The sequence below is a fragment of the Dendrobates tinctorius genome, unplaced genomic scaffold (genome assembly GCF_039654945.1).
Source record: "Dendrobates tinctorius isolate UK_male_01 unplaced genomic scaffold, ASM3965494v1 ptg000037l, whole genome shotgun sequence".
Classification (NCBI taxonomy): Eukaryota; Metazoa; Chordata; class Amphibia; order Anura; family Dendrobatidae; genus Dendrobates; species Dendrobates tinctorius.
Window position 1 is genome coordinate 33081557 of NW_027361705.1, and position 19440 is coordinate 33100996.

Here is a 19440-nt window from a genome sequence, read left to right on the forward strand (position 1 = left end):
GTAGCAAAATATACTTTTTCCAAGCGGTATCATCATACCGCTTGGAAAATGTGCAATGACACGCGATCAAAAAGACGGATATAAATAATCATGGTACCGCTGAAAACATCATCTTGTCCGACAAAAAACGAGCCACCATACAGCATCATCGGTGAAAAAATAACAAAGTTATAGCTCTCAGAATAAAGTGATGCAAAAATAATTATTTTTTCTATAAAAGTTTTTATTGTGTAAAAAATGCCAAAACATAAAAAAAATATAAATGAGATATCATTGTAATCGTAGTGACCCGAAGAATAAAGCTGCCTTATCAATTTTACCACACGTGGAATGGAGGAAAAAAAACAGTTCCTGAATTGCTGTTTTTTGTTCATTCTGCCTCCACAAAAATCAGAATAGAAAGCGATAAAAAAAAATGTTATGTGCCTGAAAATGGTACCAATAGAAACCTCAGCTTGTCCTGCAAAAAACAAGCCTGCACATGACTGTCAGCCTAAATATAGAAAAATCATAGCTCTCAAAATACGACGATGCAAACATTTCTTACAAAAAAATCTTTAAAAAAAGCCTCTTTTAGTGCGTAGCAGAGGCATTACTCCAACTGGCCAGTTTCCTACTCCACACTGATGAGGGGCAATACCCCGAAACAGCTGTCTGTGGATGGATACCATGTTTTGGCATAGGTGGTTTCCTTCATTGGAGACTGCCCTTCCCATGGTTGTTCCTTCCCGGGGAAAGACCTGGCTAGTCATTGCTTGCTTTGAGAAACATGTGATGGTGTCTCCGCGGCTTGTGTTTTGCATGTTTTTGCATATTTCCCATAAGGGATGGGGGCATTGCTCTAGAATCACTGCGTTGAAAAACATGTGATGGTGTCTCCGCAGTGTTGGATGTTGATCTCCATGAGTTTATTCATCCTCATTTTTCACTATTTCTCCTGTTAACTTTGTGAAAATAAAAATTTGGTGGCAAAAACATCAAAAAAATTAATTTTCACTGCTCTACGTTATAAACTTCTGTGAAGCACTTGGGGGTACAAAGTGCTCACCGCACATCTAGATAAGCTTCTTGGGGGGGTCTAGTTTCCAAAATGTGGTCACTTGTGGGGGGATTCCACTGTTTAGGCACATCAGAGGCTCTCCAAACGCAACATGACGCCCGCAGACCATTCCATCAAAGTCTGCATTCCACAACGTCACTACTTCCCTTCTGAGCTCTGCCATGCGACCAAACAGTGGTTCCACCCCACATATGGGGTATCTGCGTACTCAGGACAAATTGCACAACAACTTTTGGGGTCCTATTTCTCCTGTTACCCTTGTAAAAATACAAATTTGGTGGCAAAAATATCATTTTTGTGGAAAAAATATGATTTTTTTATTTTCACGGCTCTACGTTATAAACTTCTGTGAAGCACTTGGGGTTTCAACGTGTTCACCACACATCTGAATAAGTTCCTTGGGGATCTAGTTTCCAAAATGGTGTCACTAGTTGGGGGGTTCCACTGTTTAGGCACATCAGGGGCTCTCCAAATGCGACATAACGTCAGATGTCAATTCCACCCAATTTTGCGTTGAAAAAGTTAAACAGCGTTCCTTCCCTTGTGAGCTCTGCCATGCTCCCAAACAGTGGTTTACCCCCCACATATTGTGTATCAGCGTACTCAGGACAAATTGCACAATAACTTTTGGGGTCCTGTTACCCTTGGGAAAATAAAAATTGGGGGTGAAAAGATCATTTTTGCGGAAAAAATATGATTTTTTAATTTTACGGCTCAGTTATAACCTTCTGTAAAGCCCTTGGGGGTTCAAAGTGCTCACCACACATTTAAATAAGTTCCTTGGGGGGTCTAGTTTCCAAAATGGGGTCAGTTATGGAGGGTTTACCCTGTTTAGGTACATTAGGGGCTCTACAAACGCGACATTGCGTTCGCTCTTTTTTTTTTTTTTTTAATAATAAATATTAAATTTTATTTTTATAGCGCCGACATATTCCGCAGCACTTTACATTTCAGAGGGGATTTGTACAGACAATAGACATTACAGCATAACAATAATCACATACAGTAGATTATAACACATACCAAGAGGAATGAGGGCCCTGCTCGTAAGCTTACAGTCTATGAGGAAAGAGGGAGACACGAAAGGTGGGTGGTAACAGTTACCCTGATTGTATGGACCAGTCACAATGTTAAGTGTGTAACAGTACAGACACAGAGGGCTAATGGAGGCATAAAGCATGTGGGAACATGATGCGGTGAACCTGGTTATGGTAAATCTTTTGGCTCTGCCACACAAGGATAGATTAGGTTAATGTGTTGGGGTGGTAGGCCAGTCTGAATAAATGCGTTTTCAGGACACGCTTAAAATTGTGGGGATTGGGGACTAATCGTATTGACCTGGGAAGTGCATTCCAAAGAATTGGTGCGGCACGTGTAAAGTCTTGGAGACGGGAGTGGGAGGTTCTGACTATTGAGGATGCTAATCTCAGGTCATCAGCAGAACGGAGGGCGCGGGTAGGGTGGTATACTGAAACAAGGGAGGAGATGTAGGGTGGTGCTGAGCCATGGAGGGCTTTGTGAGTGAGGGTAATAAGTTTATACTGAATTCTGGAGTGGATGTGTAGCCAGTGTAATGACTGGCACAAGGTAGAGGCATCAGTGTAACGATTGGTGAGGAATATGATCCTGGCTGCAGCATTCAAGACAGATTGGAGGGGGGAGAGTTTGGTAAGAGGGAGACCGATTAGAAGAGAGTTACAATAGTCGAGACGAGAATGAATAAGAGAAACAGTAAGAGTTTTTGCAGAGTCAAAGGTAAGAAAAGGTCGAATTCTAGAAATGTTTTTGAGGTGCAGATGACAAGAGCGAGCCAGTGATCGAATGTGGGGGGCAAAGGAAAGCTCGGAATCAAGTATGACCCCAAGACAGCGGGCCTGTTGCTGGGGAGTAATAGTGGAACCACACACAGAAATGGCAATGTCGGGTATAGGTACATTAGTAGAGGGAGGAAACACCAGGAGTTCAGTCTTTGACAGGTTCAGTTTCAGATATAGTGAGGACATGATATTAGACACAGCGTTTAGACAATCGCCGGTGTTTTCTAGAAAGGCTGGCGTGATGTCAGGAGAAGAAGCGTATAATTGGGTGTCATCAGCATAGAGATGGTACTGGAAACCAAATCTACTGATTGTTTGACCAATAGGGGCAGTGTACAAGGAGAAGAGGAGGGGACCTAGAACCGATCCTTGGGGGACCCCAACAGTAAGGGGAAGATGAGAGGAGGAGGAACCGGCAAAAGATACAGTAAAGGAGCGGTCGGAGAGATAGGAGGAGAACCAGGAGAGAACGGTGTCCTTGAGGCCAATGGAACGGAGCATAGTGAGGAGGAGCTGATGATCCACAGTGTCGAATGCTGCAGAGAGATCCAAGAGAATTAGCATGGAGTAATGACCATTTGATTTAGCTGTTAGCAGATCATTAGAGACTTTAGTGAGGGCAGTTTCAGTGGAGTGTAAAGAGCGGAAACCGGATTGGAGAGGGTCGAGAAGAGAGTTTTCTGAGAGATAGCGGATAAGACGGGAGTGGACCAGGCGTTCCAGGAGTTTAGAGATGAAGGGAAGATTAGAGACAGGTCTATAGTTAGCGGCACAGTTTTGGTCGAGGGATGGTTTTTTAAGTAGTGGATGTATGATGGCATGCTTAAATGAGAAGGGAAAAATACCAGAAGAGAGAGAGAGGTTAAATATTTTAGTTAGGTGAGGGGTGACAGCAGGGGAAAGGGACTGAAGGAGCTGTGACGGAAATGGGTCACTGGTGCAAGTAGTTGGGTGAGAAGATGCAAGGAGCCTGCTTACTTCTTCTTCTGTGACTGGTTCAAAATCAGAGAGTGAGTTAGATGCAGTGGGGGAGGGAGGACGGTGCATGGTATGAGGTGATTGGGAGATAATTTCCTGTCGGATCTGGTCAATTTTTTCTTTGAAGTAATTGGCCAGATCGTCAGCTCGGAGCTCCGTGGTTGGGGCCTGTACTCTTGGATTGAGTAGAGAATGAAAAGTGTCAAAGAGACGTTTAGGGTTATTGGACAGTGAGGTGATGAGGGTGTTGAAATAGGTTTGTTTGGAGAGGTGAAGGGCAGTGTTGTATGTTCTAAGCATAAACTTAAAATGGATGAAATCTTCGTGTAGATTGGATTTTCTCCACAGACGTTCGGCGCACCTGGAGCACCGCTGCAGGAAACGTGTTTGCACCATGTGCCAGGGTTGTCGCCATCTGCGTTGTGGTGTTCTATTTATAGGGGGTGCAAATTCATCCAGGGCACTTTGAAGTGTTTCATTGTAATGCTTCAATGCAGAATCCGGACATGAGAGGGAGGAGATAGGGGCCAATGAAGACTGCAAGTTCTTCATAAGTTTCTGGGTGTTAATGGCCTGTATGTTTCTATAAGTATGGACAGTGGGGGTGACCTGAGCAGCCTGGCAGTTCTTGATAGAGAATGAAAGAAGATTGTGGTCAGAGAGCGGGAGAGGGGAGTTTGCAAAATCATCCACTGCACAAAGCCGAGAGAAGACCAAATCGAGGGAGTTTCCGTCTTCAAGCGTTGGAGAATTAGTAAGCTGCGAAAGGCCAAATGAGGAGGTTAGAGATAAAAGGTGAGTAGCAGATGGGGAGAGGGGAAGAGCAATGGGGATGTTGAAATCACCCATGTTGAGGGTAGGGATGTCACAGGAGAGAAAATGTGGAAGCCAAGTGGCAAAATGATCCAGGAACTGATGGGAGGGGCCGGGAGGACGATACACCACCGCCACTCGCATGGAGAAGGGGGTGTAGAGTCTGACGGCATGGACCTCAAAAGAAGGGAAGACAAGTGAGGGTACTTGAGGGATAACCTGAAAGGTACATTTTGGTGATAGGAGCAGACCAACGCCTCCACCAGCTCTTGATTCCAGCCAATTTGACATTCAAAATCTCAAATGATGCTCCTTCCATTCTGAGCACTGCCATGCGCCTAAAGATTGGTCTTCCTCCACACATGGGGTATCGGTGTACTCAGGAGAAATTGCACAGCAAATATTGTGGTTCATTTTCTCCTGATACCCTTGACAAAATAAAAAAAATTGTGTCTGAAGAAAAATTTTGGGGAAAAAAAGTTAAATGTTCATTTTTTCCTTCCACATTGCTTCAATTCTTGTGAAGTACCTAAAGGGTTAATAAACTTCTTGAATGTGTTTTTGAGCACCTTGAGGGGGTGCAGTATTTAGAATGGTGTCACTTTTGGGTATTTTCTGTTATATTGACCTGGGGGGGTCAATTTTTTTTTAGGGACCACCTCACATTTGAAGTGAGTTTGGGGGAACTCACTTCAAATGTGAGGTGGTCCCTAAAAAAAAAATGGTTTTGTAAATTTTGTTGGAAAAATGAGAAATCGCTGGTCAACTTTTAACCCATATAACTTCCTAACAAAAAAAATTTTGGTTCCAAAATTGTGCTGATGTAAAGTAGACATGTGAGAAATGTTGTTAACTATTTTTGTGACATATCTCTCTGATTTAAGGGCATAAAAATTAAAATGTTGAAAATTGCAAAATTTTAAAAATTTTCGCCATATTTCTGTTTTTTTCATAAATAAACGCAAGTCATATCGAAGAAATTTTACCACTAACATGAAGTACAATATGTCACGAAAAAACAGTCTCAGAATCAGTGGGATCTGTTGAAGTCTTCCAGAGTTATAAGCACATAAAGTGGCAGTGGTCCGATTTAAAAATTAAGGCCTGGTCATTGACCTACAAAATGGCTTGGACCTTAAGGGGTTAAGTGCACTTATACGGTGCAGTTATCATGTGCATGGAGGGTATGGAGACAGATGAATAGGAGGGAGTAGATTCTGAATAATATTTAAAAGAAGGAAACAGGGAAGTGTTAGGTTAGTAAATTGAGGTAATAGGCTTGTTTAAAGAGATGTGTTTTTTTTTTTTTTTGAAAGAACACTTAAAACCGTGGGACCTAGATAACAGTCGGATTGTGTGGTGTAGTGCATTTCAGAGAACTGGTGCAACACGGGAGAAGTCTTGCAGTTGGAGGTGCGAGATTTGAATTATGGAAGATGATAGTCTTAGGTCAGTTTGTGAATGGAGGAAATGTGTAGGGTGATAACAAGAAATGTGGGAGAAAATATAGGGTGATGCAGAACTGTGGAGGGCTTTGTGAGTGAGAGATATGAGCTTATATTGTATTCTTTAGCGAATAGGCAACCAGTGTAATAACTGGCACAAGGTGGAGGCTTCTGTGAAGCTGCTGGACAGAAATACGATACTGGCTGCTGCATTCAGGACGGATTGGAAAGGAGAGAGTTTAGTAAGAGGGAGACCGATCAGAAGAGAGTTGCAGTAGTCCAGCTGAGAATGAATAAGAGCGATAGTAAGAGTTTTAGCAATTTCAAAAGTGAGAAAAGGTTGGTTTCTGGAGATGCTTTTAAGATGCAAGTGACTTGAGCAAGTGAGTGATCAGTTATAGGGAATAAAGGAAAGTTGTGTGTCAAATATAGACAGCGAGCTTATTGCTTGAGAGTTATGGCTGAACCCTCCATGCTAATTTCAATGTCAGGTAGAGTGAAGTCTACCTAAATCATCTTCATCTAAATAAAGAGACGTTAGGGCTCAGGGCAGAGCCCTGTGGTACCCCACTTGAGACATTCTTCCAATTGGATGTGCAGCCTTTTATGACCACTTTTTGGGTCCGATCACTAAGCCAGTTATGAATCTGTGTTGCCCGTGCCTGTAGCACCACAAAATGCATGCTGGTGTAATATAATTTATCTGTATTGCCAGCTATGGTGAGGGCTAAGTTCTCTGATGTTATAAGTGCATCCATACATTTTACTGGAAAATTGGGCACTTTTGCCTGAACCCGGAAGTGTGCACTATCCCTGAGAGGGAAAGAGGTGCTTCTGAGAGGTTGCCATGTGCAGAGGAGTAAGGCCTCTTTCACACATCAGTTTTTTGCCATCAGTCGCAATCCGTCGTTTTTAGAAAAAAACGGATGCAGTGACTGACGCTGGATCCGTTTTTTTCTCATAGACTTGTATTAAATTTTGTGTCCATTGGGCGGAGATGACAGACAAAGTAATGTTTTTTGTCTCCGATGAAAAGTCGGACAGCGACGGCTCCAGCTCCGTCCGTTGTTGGCTATAATGGAAGCCTATGGGCTCAGGATCCGTTGCTGTTAGTCAAATGACAGAATCCAGCGACGGATTCCGTTTTTTTCAACTGAGCATGCTCCAGTTATTAACAGGTAGGGCAGTCGTATCCAGCGAAAAAACGGATCCGTCGCATCAGTTTTTCACAATCTGTGAAGGATCCGTTTTCTTCCAAAACTGCTGGATTGTGACTGATGGCAAAAAACTGATGTGTGAAAGAGGCCTTAAGATGTAGGAAGAGGTAGCATGATGGAGGTCTGCAGGCAGGAGAGAGAAGCAAGCTGTCTCTGCCAGGAAGAGCTGCAAGAGGCAGGGTATCAGTCCGTAGGGTACAGAGACTTTCAGGGTCTGTGCTAAACTAAAAGACTGCTTGGTTTTCAGATAAAGAGCAAAGTGTGCTTTTGCCCAAGAGCTCAGCAGCGCATAGAATCAGTGACACTGCTGCAAGAGAGGGAGTTTTCCACAGGATTTGAGTTGCCTCCTCTCTGGAAGGGATCATGGATCCAGTAACTGTTTACCTTGGACCCCTGGAGATGCAAGGAATCCTTTATCAGAGGTATAATTAGCAGCAGGATGATACCAACTGATCATTACCCTGTCTAACACTGATAATTCTCTGCTGCACCATCCCTGCTCCAACTCCCCTGGGAGCCAGCCCTAGTTGGGAACAGGTTACTCATCTGTTACTTTCCATCACCGTCTAAAGGGCCTGTCACACTAAGCGATATCGCTAGCAATATCGCTATAACTTGTGACGTTATAGCGATATTGCTAGCGATATCGCTGTGTCTGATACTTACCAACGACCGCTCCCCCGCTGGTTATCGCTGATTGCGCGAGAACGTTCAGGACCGCTTCTCGTCGTCAGCTTCCTGCTGTGATGACGAGCGACGCGTGGAGCCGGGCGGGAGGACGCAGGATCGCCTGGTGTGACAGGTAAGTAGCGACCCCCGTCCCCAGCGATGTCGCTGGTGAGATCTGCCTGTGTGGCAGCTCACTAGCAACCACTTAGCGATGTACCAGCGATCCTGACCACGTCATATCGCTGGTCGGGATCGCTGGTACATCGCTAAGTGTGACAGTACCTTAACTCCCAGGAACCCTCATTAGTGTCCGGCCATACCAGGCCAAACATCCAAACTGGCATCACAAACCTTTTTATTATTAACCCCACAATTGACAAAGACTGGCGCCTGCCCTTGGTCGGACTCGACCAGCACTCAGAACCACCGTGACCCAGTACCATTACCACAGAGGCTTGGCCAGGTCAGCACAAATCCACCCATTTACCTTTCAATGTACAATTTTTGGTGGCCTTCTGCTAAATGCCATGCAAATCCCTATTGCACAGGTCCTATTGATTTTGCATTCAAGCGTAATAAAAGTTATAGAATTGGTAAAAAAAAATGCACACTCAACCCCTGCTCTGTACAAATGTTTCTGTGGGATGAACTACTGTTTTTTACCTACTGTATTCTGTTATTTCTGGGAAACCCATTTACAGAGAGGCTAAACTTAACCATTGTTGTGTTATCTATTATTCTCATTTTCAGCCATTTAAAGCTTCCTTATTACTCTTCAATGGGGCAACTACAGCAAGTTAGGAAAAATGTCAGCCCTCACGATCACCTTCACCTATGTATGTTCCCATAAAAAATATAGTTTTAAGAGGTCAAGAATTACAACTGTTTTTTAGGGTAGTAGAGGAAATTTCAAAGTAAATGTCCAGACTCCAAACCAATCAACATAATTTTGAAAAGTATTCATTTTTTTCATTGAGTGTATGACCCCAATTCATCAAGCAGGTCTTGATGACTGGGCAGGGTGGTGCATAAGATGCTTGATTCATTAAGAGGCACGTACGCCTCCATGCACTTATGGTTTAAGGAACACCACTAGTTGTCAGGAATATGGCTAGCAGGGGTAGCCACAGTCCATAATGCTCCTGTCCCAACCCAGCTTCGCCCACTTTTTCGGAATTGGTCAAAAATGACGTAAAAATGGCAAAAAGTCTCAAAATTTGTGCGCACTCTCAAGTTTTGCATCTTCGCAAAGCGTTTTATCCCAGTTTTCTGGCATACAAGCTTTGATGAGTAGGGCCCATTTCTCTTTACGTGTTGCCCTCTCACACAGGACAACCGAGCAGTAAATAGTTGCTCATATTGCTGTTGTAATCTGAAAATCGATTGCTTTGTCAAGACGACCAACTTGAGTCTACCCAGAAATCTTATACCAAAGAGGAAGGGTTTGGGGTGCGTAACTTAAACGTCCTTAAAAATGTTGGCAACTATGCAAAATATTTACACACAGATAGAAAGGTCAAAATTGTCCATTTTGACATTTATCTCATGTATGACTAGCTAACATCTTTCGGTCTTCAAAACGTCTTGCAACACTCACTTGCACAGAACATACGGTGAATCTGTATAGTCGGTCACTTTTGTGCTAGTTTTAGCATACATAAAAATGTTCTTTGATATATTACTATCTATGATAATCTTTCTAGCAACGGTAGGGCTCAGTAGATAGCCCTAGCAAATGTTGTCATCGTACGCATAGCAGCAACTCTTCCAGAGCATCTATGCCATTCTATAGACTGCTGCTCATCGATAAACAATCAGGTTCTGATTTTTCCCTGTATTTTTTATGTTTAATGTTTTTTTTTATATTGCCATTATAGGCCTCGCTTCTTTTATGAGATCTCCTTAGCACATATTTTCTCTTTCTGGTTCTTCGTATTGCAACCTCATGTTCTTTCTCTTGGCCTAATCTCTGCTCCCCATGCATGTCTCCTCTCTCTCCCTCCTCGGCTGTCTCTTGCAGTAATTAGACTTTGTCAAACACAGTAATTAGCACCACTTTGCCTGGGTGCCTTTTTGCTGTCATGATGACTCTTCATTCACAAAAAGACTTTTAATAACCCATAATGGCAGGGCACAACTGCTGCAAAACAAAGCTTCTCTGAAAGTTAGCTCTGCAGTCGGGGGACAGGCTTGTAGGCTCAATCAAAGCCAATATTCTATGTAATGAAGGATGTGTTCCTCTACACATTTCTACATCAAAAAGAACATCTTGAACAAAAGAAACTTGAGTCCACAGTAAATATAAGTTCATGTGGTGTTTGCATAACAAGGATATGCCATCACTTTATGATCAGTGTGGGTCTAACCTCTGGAACCCCTACCAAGAATGTGTGAGCCCCAACGCGGATTTAAATTTGTAATCTGAAGAGTTTTGATCCCCAAAATTCTGTTGTCGGATTCAGTTTTCTGCACGGAGGAACCCCAGCCACCTCTCATTCAAGTGGACAGAGTGCTAAATCAGGGCTGTAGACTATTTATTCTCATAGTCAGTGGGTGGTTCCTAGAAGGCAAACCATATCCTATTAATACGCCATCACTTATCTTACCCCAGACAGGATACACTAGGATGCACCACCATGTGATGTGATCTCCACTGCTTACTAGATTACAGAAATATCATAACAGACAAAGAAGTAATGCCATAAAATATAAGATTTTATTAAGGCACACAGGCCAAACATTAAAAACCACAATAAAAGGAGATTCCGGTTCAAACAGGCCAGACAAGGTAAGTATACAGATAAGTATAACTTAATGCAGAAAAAATTGTAAATGGCAACAATGATCTACCAGTAGGGAATATCACATTATATCTCATGTAACATCATAATGACTAACAAATATCTCCCTACAAAATTGTTATACTCATACTGCACAGGTTATAATATACTGAAGACAGGTAGAGCATGCCTGGTAACCACCTAAGATGTAAATCATCCTGTAATATAGCCCAAGTGGTATGTCAATACAAATGAAGGTCATATAGTAATTTTATACTAGACATGTGGTCTCCCCTGCACAACAGTAAAAGGTCAAGCACAAATGCACACATTAAGTGCATATAATGAGCCCATACAATATCTACATAGAGTAAAACTAGCGTCCACCCAGAGTGTCCCTATGAATGTATATAAGCTGATCTACAATAAATATGCCAAGAGCGATCATAAAGGCAGGTGTACACATAGAGCTATGTTACCCCAGTGTATACTCAAGTGGAAACCTGACCACACATCAATAACAGCAAAAATGCACAGTGTATGGTGCAAACTATCATATTAGACGTCCGCACCCAAGGTGTCCCTATATATGTATACTGGCTAGTCTACTGCACAAATGCCGAAGACGGTCACAAAGGTTAGTGTACACATAATGCCATATTGCCCCAGTATATACACTGAGTACAGACCTAGACATACATCTATGACAGCAAAGGTGCACAGTGCATAAGAAAAGTATACAACCTAGTCAGGCCCTGTCTAGATGTATGTCTAGGTCTCTACTCGGTGTACTCAGTTTATATACTGGGGCAATATGGCGTTATGTGTACACTAACCTTTTTACTATTGTTGCTGCATAGGCAGCATAAATAGTAAAAAGTTGGTCACACTTGTCAAACACTATGTTTGACAAGTGTGACCAACCTGTCAATCATTTCTCCAAGCGATGCTACAGATTGCTTGGAAAACGCTAGCATTCTGCAAGCTAATTATGCATGCAAAAAGCTAGTGGGTCATCCTCCCCGGGCCGTGGTGTACTCGGTGCCGGGCCGGTATCAGCAGGACGTGTTGTGAGTTCATTTTCCCCTTCACTACTGAGGCCCGAGGAACTCCCTCTTCTGGTGAAGAAAGGTAGTGAGCCTGATTGTCAAACACCTGGGGCTGATGATGATGACTGGCTGAGTGGAGTTAATGACTGGATATAAGGCTGCCGACGCCCTTCTGGCCTGCGGGTGATTTCTCTGTGGACTTCTAGGAAACCAGTCTGATTCCTGCTCATCTAAAGCTAAGATTTCTGCTTTGCCTTTTTGCATTAGTGTTTTGTTTTCCTTGCTTTTCTGGATTCTGCCATTCCCTGCTGGGGTGAGCTGAATCTCCTTTCGCCTGTTGCTCTGTCTTCAGAATATTCCTGAGTACTGACATAGCTTTTTTGAAGCCTAGCATCTTCAGGGCCTTTTTTACTGTCAGTTTGTTGGCTCTTATTTTCATAGGGTTTTTCACGGATTGCAGACAGCAGCCTTCCTGTCCTTTCCTATCTAAGCTAGCGTTGGCCCCATCTTTGCTCAGTCTATCTTTCTGTCTGTGTTTTGTTCTTTCTTCTTGCTTCACCGTCATTATATGTGGGGGGCTGCCTTTTGCTTTGGGGTCTGCTCTGGGGCAGTTTAGATTTCCCTTTCTGTCTTTAGGCTATGTAGTCCTCCGGCTGTGATCGAGGGGCCTAGGGCATCGTAGAAGCCCCCCATGGCTACTGCTAGTTGTGTTGATAGGTTCAGGGGTCTGCAATCCGATAGCTGCCAACTTCTCTGGTTTTCTGGACTTAGCTAGCATTTCTATTTTTGCCTCCTACGATGACTCAATCATAACAAGGACGTGTCACAGCAGCGGTGACCCGGACCGTGGCCCTGGGCGCCCAAGCAATGGTGGAGATGGGAATGTAGTTAATGGAATAGTTCGTGACGCCACCTGTGGTGTTCGGCAAGGGAGGTGTTAAGCCGACGCTGCATACAGATCCTCCGGGACAGATGGTGTGGTGCAGCAATCATTTTATAGCCCTCCACAGGCAGGGCTGTTGTCCCAGGGCAGTGTAGATGTGGAGACACTTAGATGGTGCAGTGTTTAGCGCAGGGGATGTAGCAGTGCCAGGCGGATGGACGCAGGAAGGAATGGAGGACACCAGGGCATGTAGTTCCAAAGCTTTACTCACAGTCTGTAGTGCCTGCTTCTGTGCCATGTCCTCCAGGTCAGGGACTCAGTCAACCTCCAGGCAAGATGGAATGCTCCCTTCCAACACTCCGCCAACTTATGTGCCTTTTCTGAACGTCTCCTCTATAGCGCCTTTAAGTGTGAATATCTCCTAGTACTGAGTTACACTGGAGTTCCTCCTGACAGATGTTCCCAAGAACTCTACTTGTATGGCAGACAGCTGTAGCCTGCTTCGGGGACTCTCTACTTCCGAGTCCCGGCTCTCTATCCGTGTTGCTGTTGTGCCCCCAAGTCTTAGATGGGAGTAGTGCATTTACAGCCCACTACTCCACCGGTGTCTGCTGCAGAACCATTAGTGTCCATACAACCTCGGGGACCGGGCCCTGGTCTTGCGCTTAGAACTTCTAGGCAGGGTTCTTCCTCTAACCCACGTCCTCTGTGTTCCGTTTCACTCCCATGTTCCGTACTTGTCTTTCCCTTCTATGTAAGCTCAGGCTTCGGTTCAATGTCTTTCTCATTCTTTCCTTTCCTGTGCCAGCTGGCACAGATCACTGAGGCAGCTGCAGCATTCCTTCCTCCATCCCTCTTCGAAGGATCCCCAGTCCTCTCTGAGTGGCTTCCTCTCTGACTGACCTGACCTAATCCTAAAACCTTCCCGCTCTTTTATATGTATTCTCAACTCCACCCACCTCCCAACACGTCTAGTGTTCCAAGCAGGGAACCACCAAAGGTGCTCTGCTTCTCTCTAAGCAAGGAGCCGCAATGTGGTTTTGCTGAACTACTTTATTGTGTGGGGTGCGAGTGTTGGAGCGTGGTCAGGAGCCTCCAACTTACCTGGATGGTGGGGCACCACACCTTAGGAGAAGGTGCAGTACCTCTGTGGTGACTGAGCCTCAGGGGTGCCACACTAGTGTTCCGCATGCGTATTGCCCGCAGCTGGGAGTTGTGTTATGATTGAGTCACCGTAGGAGGCAAAAACAGAAATGCTAGCTAAGTCCAGAAAACCAGAGAAGTTGGCAGCTATCGGATTGCAGACCCCTGAACCTATCAACAACAACTAGCAGTAGCCGTGGGGGGTTCCTACGATGCCCTAGACCCCTCGATCACAGCCGGAGAATTAAATAGGCCTAAAGAAAGAAAGGGGAAAACTAAACTGCCCCAGAGCAGACCCCAAAGCAATAGGCAGCCCCCAACATATAATGACGGTGAAGCAAGATGAAAATACTAACACAGACAGAAAGATAGACTGAGCAAAGACGGGGCCCAAGCTAGCTAGATAGAAAAGGACAGGAAGGCTGCTGTCTGCAATCCGTGAAAAACCCTATGAAAATAAGAGCCAACAGACTGACAGTGAAAAAGGCCCTGAAGACGCTAGGCTTCAAAAAAGTTAAGTCAGTACTCAGGAATATTCTGAAGACAGAGCTACAGGCAAAAGGAGATTCAGCTCACCCCAGCAGGGAATGGCAGAATACAGAAAAGCAAGGAAAACAAAAAACAAAACAAAAATGCTAACAGGCAAAACAGAAAACTTAGCTTTAGAGGAGAAGGAATCAGACTGGTGTCCTAGAAGTTCACAGAGAAGTCACCCGCAGGGCAGAAGGGCGTCGGCAGCCTTATATCCAGTCCGTGACTCCACTCAGCCAATCATCCTCATTAGGCTCAGGTGCCTGATAATCAGGCTCACTACCTTCCTTCACCAGAATAGGGAGTTCACCAGACCTCAGTGACGAAGGGGAAAATGAACTCACAACAGTACCTCCCCCTTGAGGAGGGGTCACCGAACCCTCAACCATGCCACCAGGGCGATCAGGGTGAGCCCGATGAAAGGCACGCACCAATCTTTTGGCATGAATATCAGAGGCAGAGACCCAGGAATTATCCTCCTGACCATAACCCTTCCACTTAACCAAATACTGGAGTTTCCGTCTAGCCAGACGGGAATCCAGTATTTTCTATACCTCATATTCCATGTTACCTTCAACCAATACAGGGTCTGGAGGTGTCACCCCAGGAACAACTGGTTCAACAAACCTCTTCAACAAGGACTTATGGAACACATTATGGATTTTAAATGTGACAGGAAGAGCCAAACGAAAAGAGACCGGATTAATAATCTCCAAAATCTTGTAAGGTCCAATAAATCTAGGCTTAAACTTAGGAGAAGCCACCTTCATAGCAATATTTTTTGATGATAACCACAACATATCACCAATCTTAAACTGAGGACCAATGGTCCTATGTCGATTGGAAAACCGCTGGGCCTTTTCCTGGGAGAGAGATAACTTATCCACCACTTGGTCCCAGAACTGGTGCATTCTCTCCACCACAGTGTCAACACCTGGGCAGGCAGAAGGCTCCACCTGCCCTGAAGAAAATCAAGGATGAAACCCAAAGTTACAAAAAAAAGGTGACATCAAAGTGGCAGAACTAGCTCTATTATTTAAAGCAAATTCGGCCAAGGGCAAAAATGAAACCCAATCATCCTGATCAGCGGAAATAAAACATCTCAAATACGACTCCAAGGTCTGGTTTGTTCTCTCTGTCTGCCCATTGGTCTGAGGGTGAAAAGCAGAGGAGAAGGACAACTGAATTCCCAGCTTGGAACAGAAAGTCCTCCAAAATTTAGACACAAACTGAACTCCTCTGTCAGATACAATGTTCTCAGGAATCCCGTGTAAGCGAACCACCTGTTGCAAAAACAGGGGCACCAACTCAGAGGAAGATGGCAACTTAGGGAGTGGTACAAGATGAACCATCTTAGAGAACCTATCACAAATCACCCAAATAACAGTCATTCTTTGAGAGACAGGCATATCAGAGATGAAATCCATTGAAATATGGGTCCATGGCCTCCTGGGGACCGGCAAAGGCATCAACAACCCACTTGAGCGAGAACAAGATTTAGACCGGGAGCAAGTCCCACAGGACTGCACAAAATTCCTGACATCATGAGACAAGGTGGGCCCCCAAAAAGAGCGACTCACCAGATCTCTAGTACCAAAAATACCTGGATGACCAGCCAATGCAGAGCAATGAACTTCAGACATCACTCTCTACTTCCAATGGTCAGGAACATACAACTTTCCACTGGGACAACGCTCAGGTTGGTCCTCCTGGAACTCTTGCAGAGCAAGTCTCAAATCGGGCGAGATGGCAGAAAGAACTACCCCTTCGCCTAAGATGGTAGCAGGCTTGGTCACCACAGGAGAATCAGCAAAGAAACTCCTAGAGAGGGCGTCTGCCTTGACATTCTTAGTTCCAGGAAGAAAAGAGACCACAAAATCAAAACGTGTAAAAAACAAGGCCCACCTAGCCTGTCTAGGGTTCAAGCGTTTAGCCAACTCTAGGTAAATCAAATTTTTGTGGTCAGTGAGGACCACAACTTGATGTTTAGCTCCCTCCAACCAATGTCTCCACTCCTCAAATGCCCATTTCATGGCCAACAGTTCCCGATTCCCCACATCATAGTTACGTTCAGATGGAGATAACTTTTGGGAAAAGAAAGCACAGGGATTCATTTTAGATGTTACAGGATCCTTTTGGTACAAAACAGCTCCTGCACCAATCTCAGAAGCATCCACCTCTACCTGGAACAGGAGTGAGATATCAGGTTGCCGCAAAACCGGGGCGGAGGTAAATCTTCGCTTCAGCTCCTGAAAGGAAGCAACAGCCTCAGGAGACCAATTCAACACATCAGCACCCTTCTTAGTCAGATCAGTCAATGGCTTGGCAATACTAGAAAACTTTGCTATAAATTTCCGATAAAAATTAGCAAAACCTAAAAACTTCTGGAGGGCCTTCAAAGAAGTGGGCTGAACCCAATCATAAATGGCCTGTACCTTGGCCGGGTCCATTTCAATAGTTGACGGAGACAAAACAAATCCCAAAAATGAAATCCTCTGTACTCCAAAAAGGCATTTCGATCCTTTGACATACAGGGAATTCTCCCTCAAGATCCAGAACACAGTCCGAATATGTTCCACATGAGAATCCCAATCCTTGGAGAAGATCAAAATATCATCCAGATAGATAATCAAAAATTTATCGACAAAGTCTCGGAAAATATCGTTCATGAAGCACTGGAAGACAGAAGGGGCATTAGTGAGCCCAAAAGGCATCACCAGGTACTCAAAATGTCCCTCCGGAGTATTAAACGCCGTCTTCCATTCATCCCCCTGCTTAATGCGGATAAGATTATACGCCCCCCTGAGGTCAAGCTTGGTAAACCAGCAAGCACCTCTAACTCTAGAGAATAGATCCGAAATCAGGGGTAACGGATACTGATATTTAATAGTAATTTTATTGAGGGCACGATAATCAATACAAGGCCTTAAAGAACCATCCTTTTTGGCCACAAAAAAAAACCGGCACCTAAGGGTGAAGAGGATGGTCTAATATGACCCTTCTCCAACGCCTCCTTAATATAGGACCGCATATCCTCGTGCTCGGGTACAGATAAATTGAAGAGCCGACCCTTGGGAAATTTACACCCCGGGCTTAGTTCAATTGCACAGTCATAACTCCTATGAGGAGGCAAGGACGCAGACTCACTCTCACTAAATACATCATAAAAGTCCGCCAAATAGTCAGGAACATCATGCGACTGAGGAGAGGTGGAAAAAACCGGAGCCTCACTAAAGGCACACCGACAACCCCAACTCACCACAGACACAGATTTCCAATCCAAAACTGGATTATGAATTTGCAACCAGGGAAACCCCAGAACAACGGCATCATGCAGACCATGCAATACCAAAAATCTGCAATTTTCTTGATGGTCTGGGGCGACCCGCATGACCACCTGGCTCCAAAACTGAGGTTTATTTTTAGCCAAAGGAGTAGCATCAATCCCCCTCAAAGGGATAGGCGTCTGCAGAGGTGTCATCGGAAATTCACAACGTTTAGCAAAATCCAAGTCCATTAGGTTTAGCGCTGCTCCCGAATCCACAAAAGCCTTGGCGGAAAATGTGGACAGGGAGAAGATCAGAGTAATTGCCAGAAGAAACTTAGGTTGAACACCACCAACAGAAAACGTGTTTGCAAAGCGTTTCTCTTGTTTAGGACAAACAGAAATAATATGCGAGGCATCTCCACAGAAAAAAACACAGCTTATTACGCCTTCTGAACTCCTGACATTGCGCCTTAGACAAAACTCTATCACATTGCATAGGTTCAGACGTCTGTTCAACCGGTGGCAACACCTCTCGTGCAATCCTGCGTTCACGTAAACGCCGATCAACCTGAATGGCTAATGACATAGAATCGTCCAGACCAGAGGGAACAGGAAATCCCACCATAGTATCTTTTACGGCTTCTGACAAACCCTTCCGAAAGAGAGCAGCCAAGGCATTATCATTCCAGGTAGTAAGGACCGCCCACTTTTGGAACTTTTGACAGTATAACTCTGCAGAATCTCGACCCTGGTTCAATGCCAACAGGGTCTTTTCAGCCTGATCAATAGCATTAGGTTTGTCATACAACAACCCCAAAGCTTGAAAGAATGCGTTCACATTAGTCAGAATAGGACCATCTGGTTTCAAAGAAAACGCCCAATCCTGGGGATCGCCATGCAGCAAAGAGATGACAATTTTAACCTGCTGCCTGACGAGTTAGGCTTCAAGGCAAAAAATAATTTATAATTATTTTTGAAACTCAAAAATTTAGATCGATCCCCAAAAAATACATCAGGTGTAGGGATCTTTGGTTCAACAGCATGCGAACGAGCAAGGTAGGCGGAAATACCCCGCACTTCCGCAGCGAGCTGCTCCACACGATCAGACAATTGTTTTATCTCCATTGAGAGAGAAAAAAAAATTCCCCCTACGGCCTCAGAGATATAGAGGAAAGAATATACACACTCTTTTTTTTTTTTTTAAACACAATTCTTTCCTGCTATTGAGTACCCTAGGATCTGCGGTATGGCGGGTGATTCTGTTATGATTGAGTCACCGTAGGAGGCAAAAACAGAAAAGCTAGCTAAGTCCAAAAACCAGAGAAGTTGGCAGCTATCGGATTGCAGACCCCTGAACCTATCAAACAACTAGCAGTAGCCGTGGGGGTTTCCTACGATGCCCTAGACCCCTCGATCACAGCCGGAGAATTAAATAGGCCTAAAGAAAGAAAGGGGAAAACTAAACTGCCTCAGAGCAGACCCCAAAGCAATAGGCAGCCCCCAACATATAATGACGGTGAAGCAAGATGAAAATACTAACACAGACAGAAAGATAGACTGAGCAAAGACGGGGCCCAAGCTAGCTAGATAGAAAAGGACTGGAAGGCTGCTGTCTGCAATCCGTGAAAAACCCTATGAAAATAAGAGCCAACAAACTGACAGTGAAAAAGGCCCTGAAGACGCTAGGCTTCAAAAAAGCTAAGTCAGTACTCAGGAATATTCTGAAGACAGAGCTACAGGCAAAAGGAGATTCAGCTCACCCCAGCAGGGAATGGCAGAATACAGAA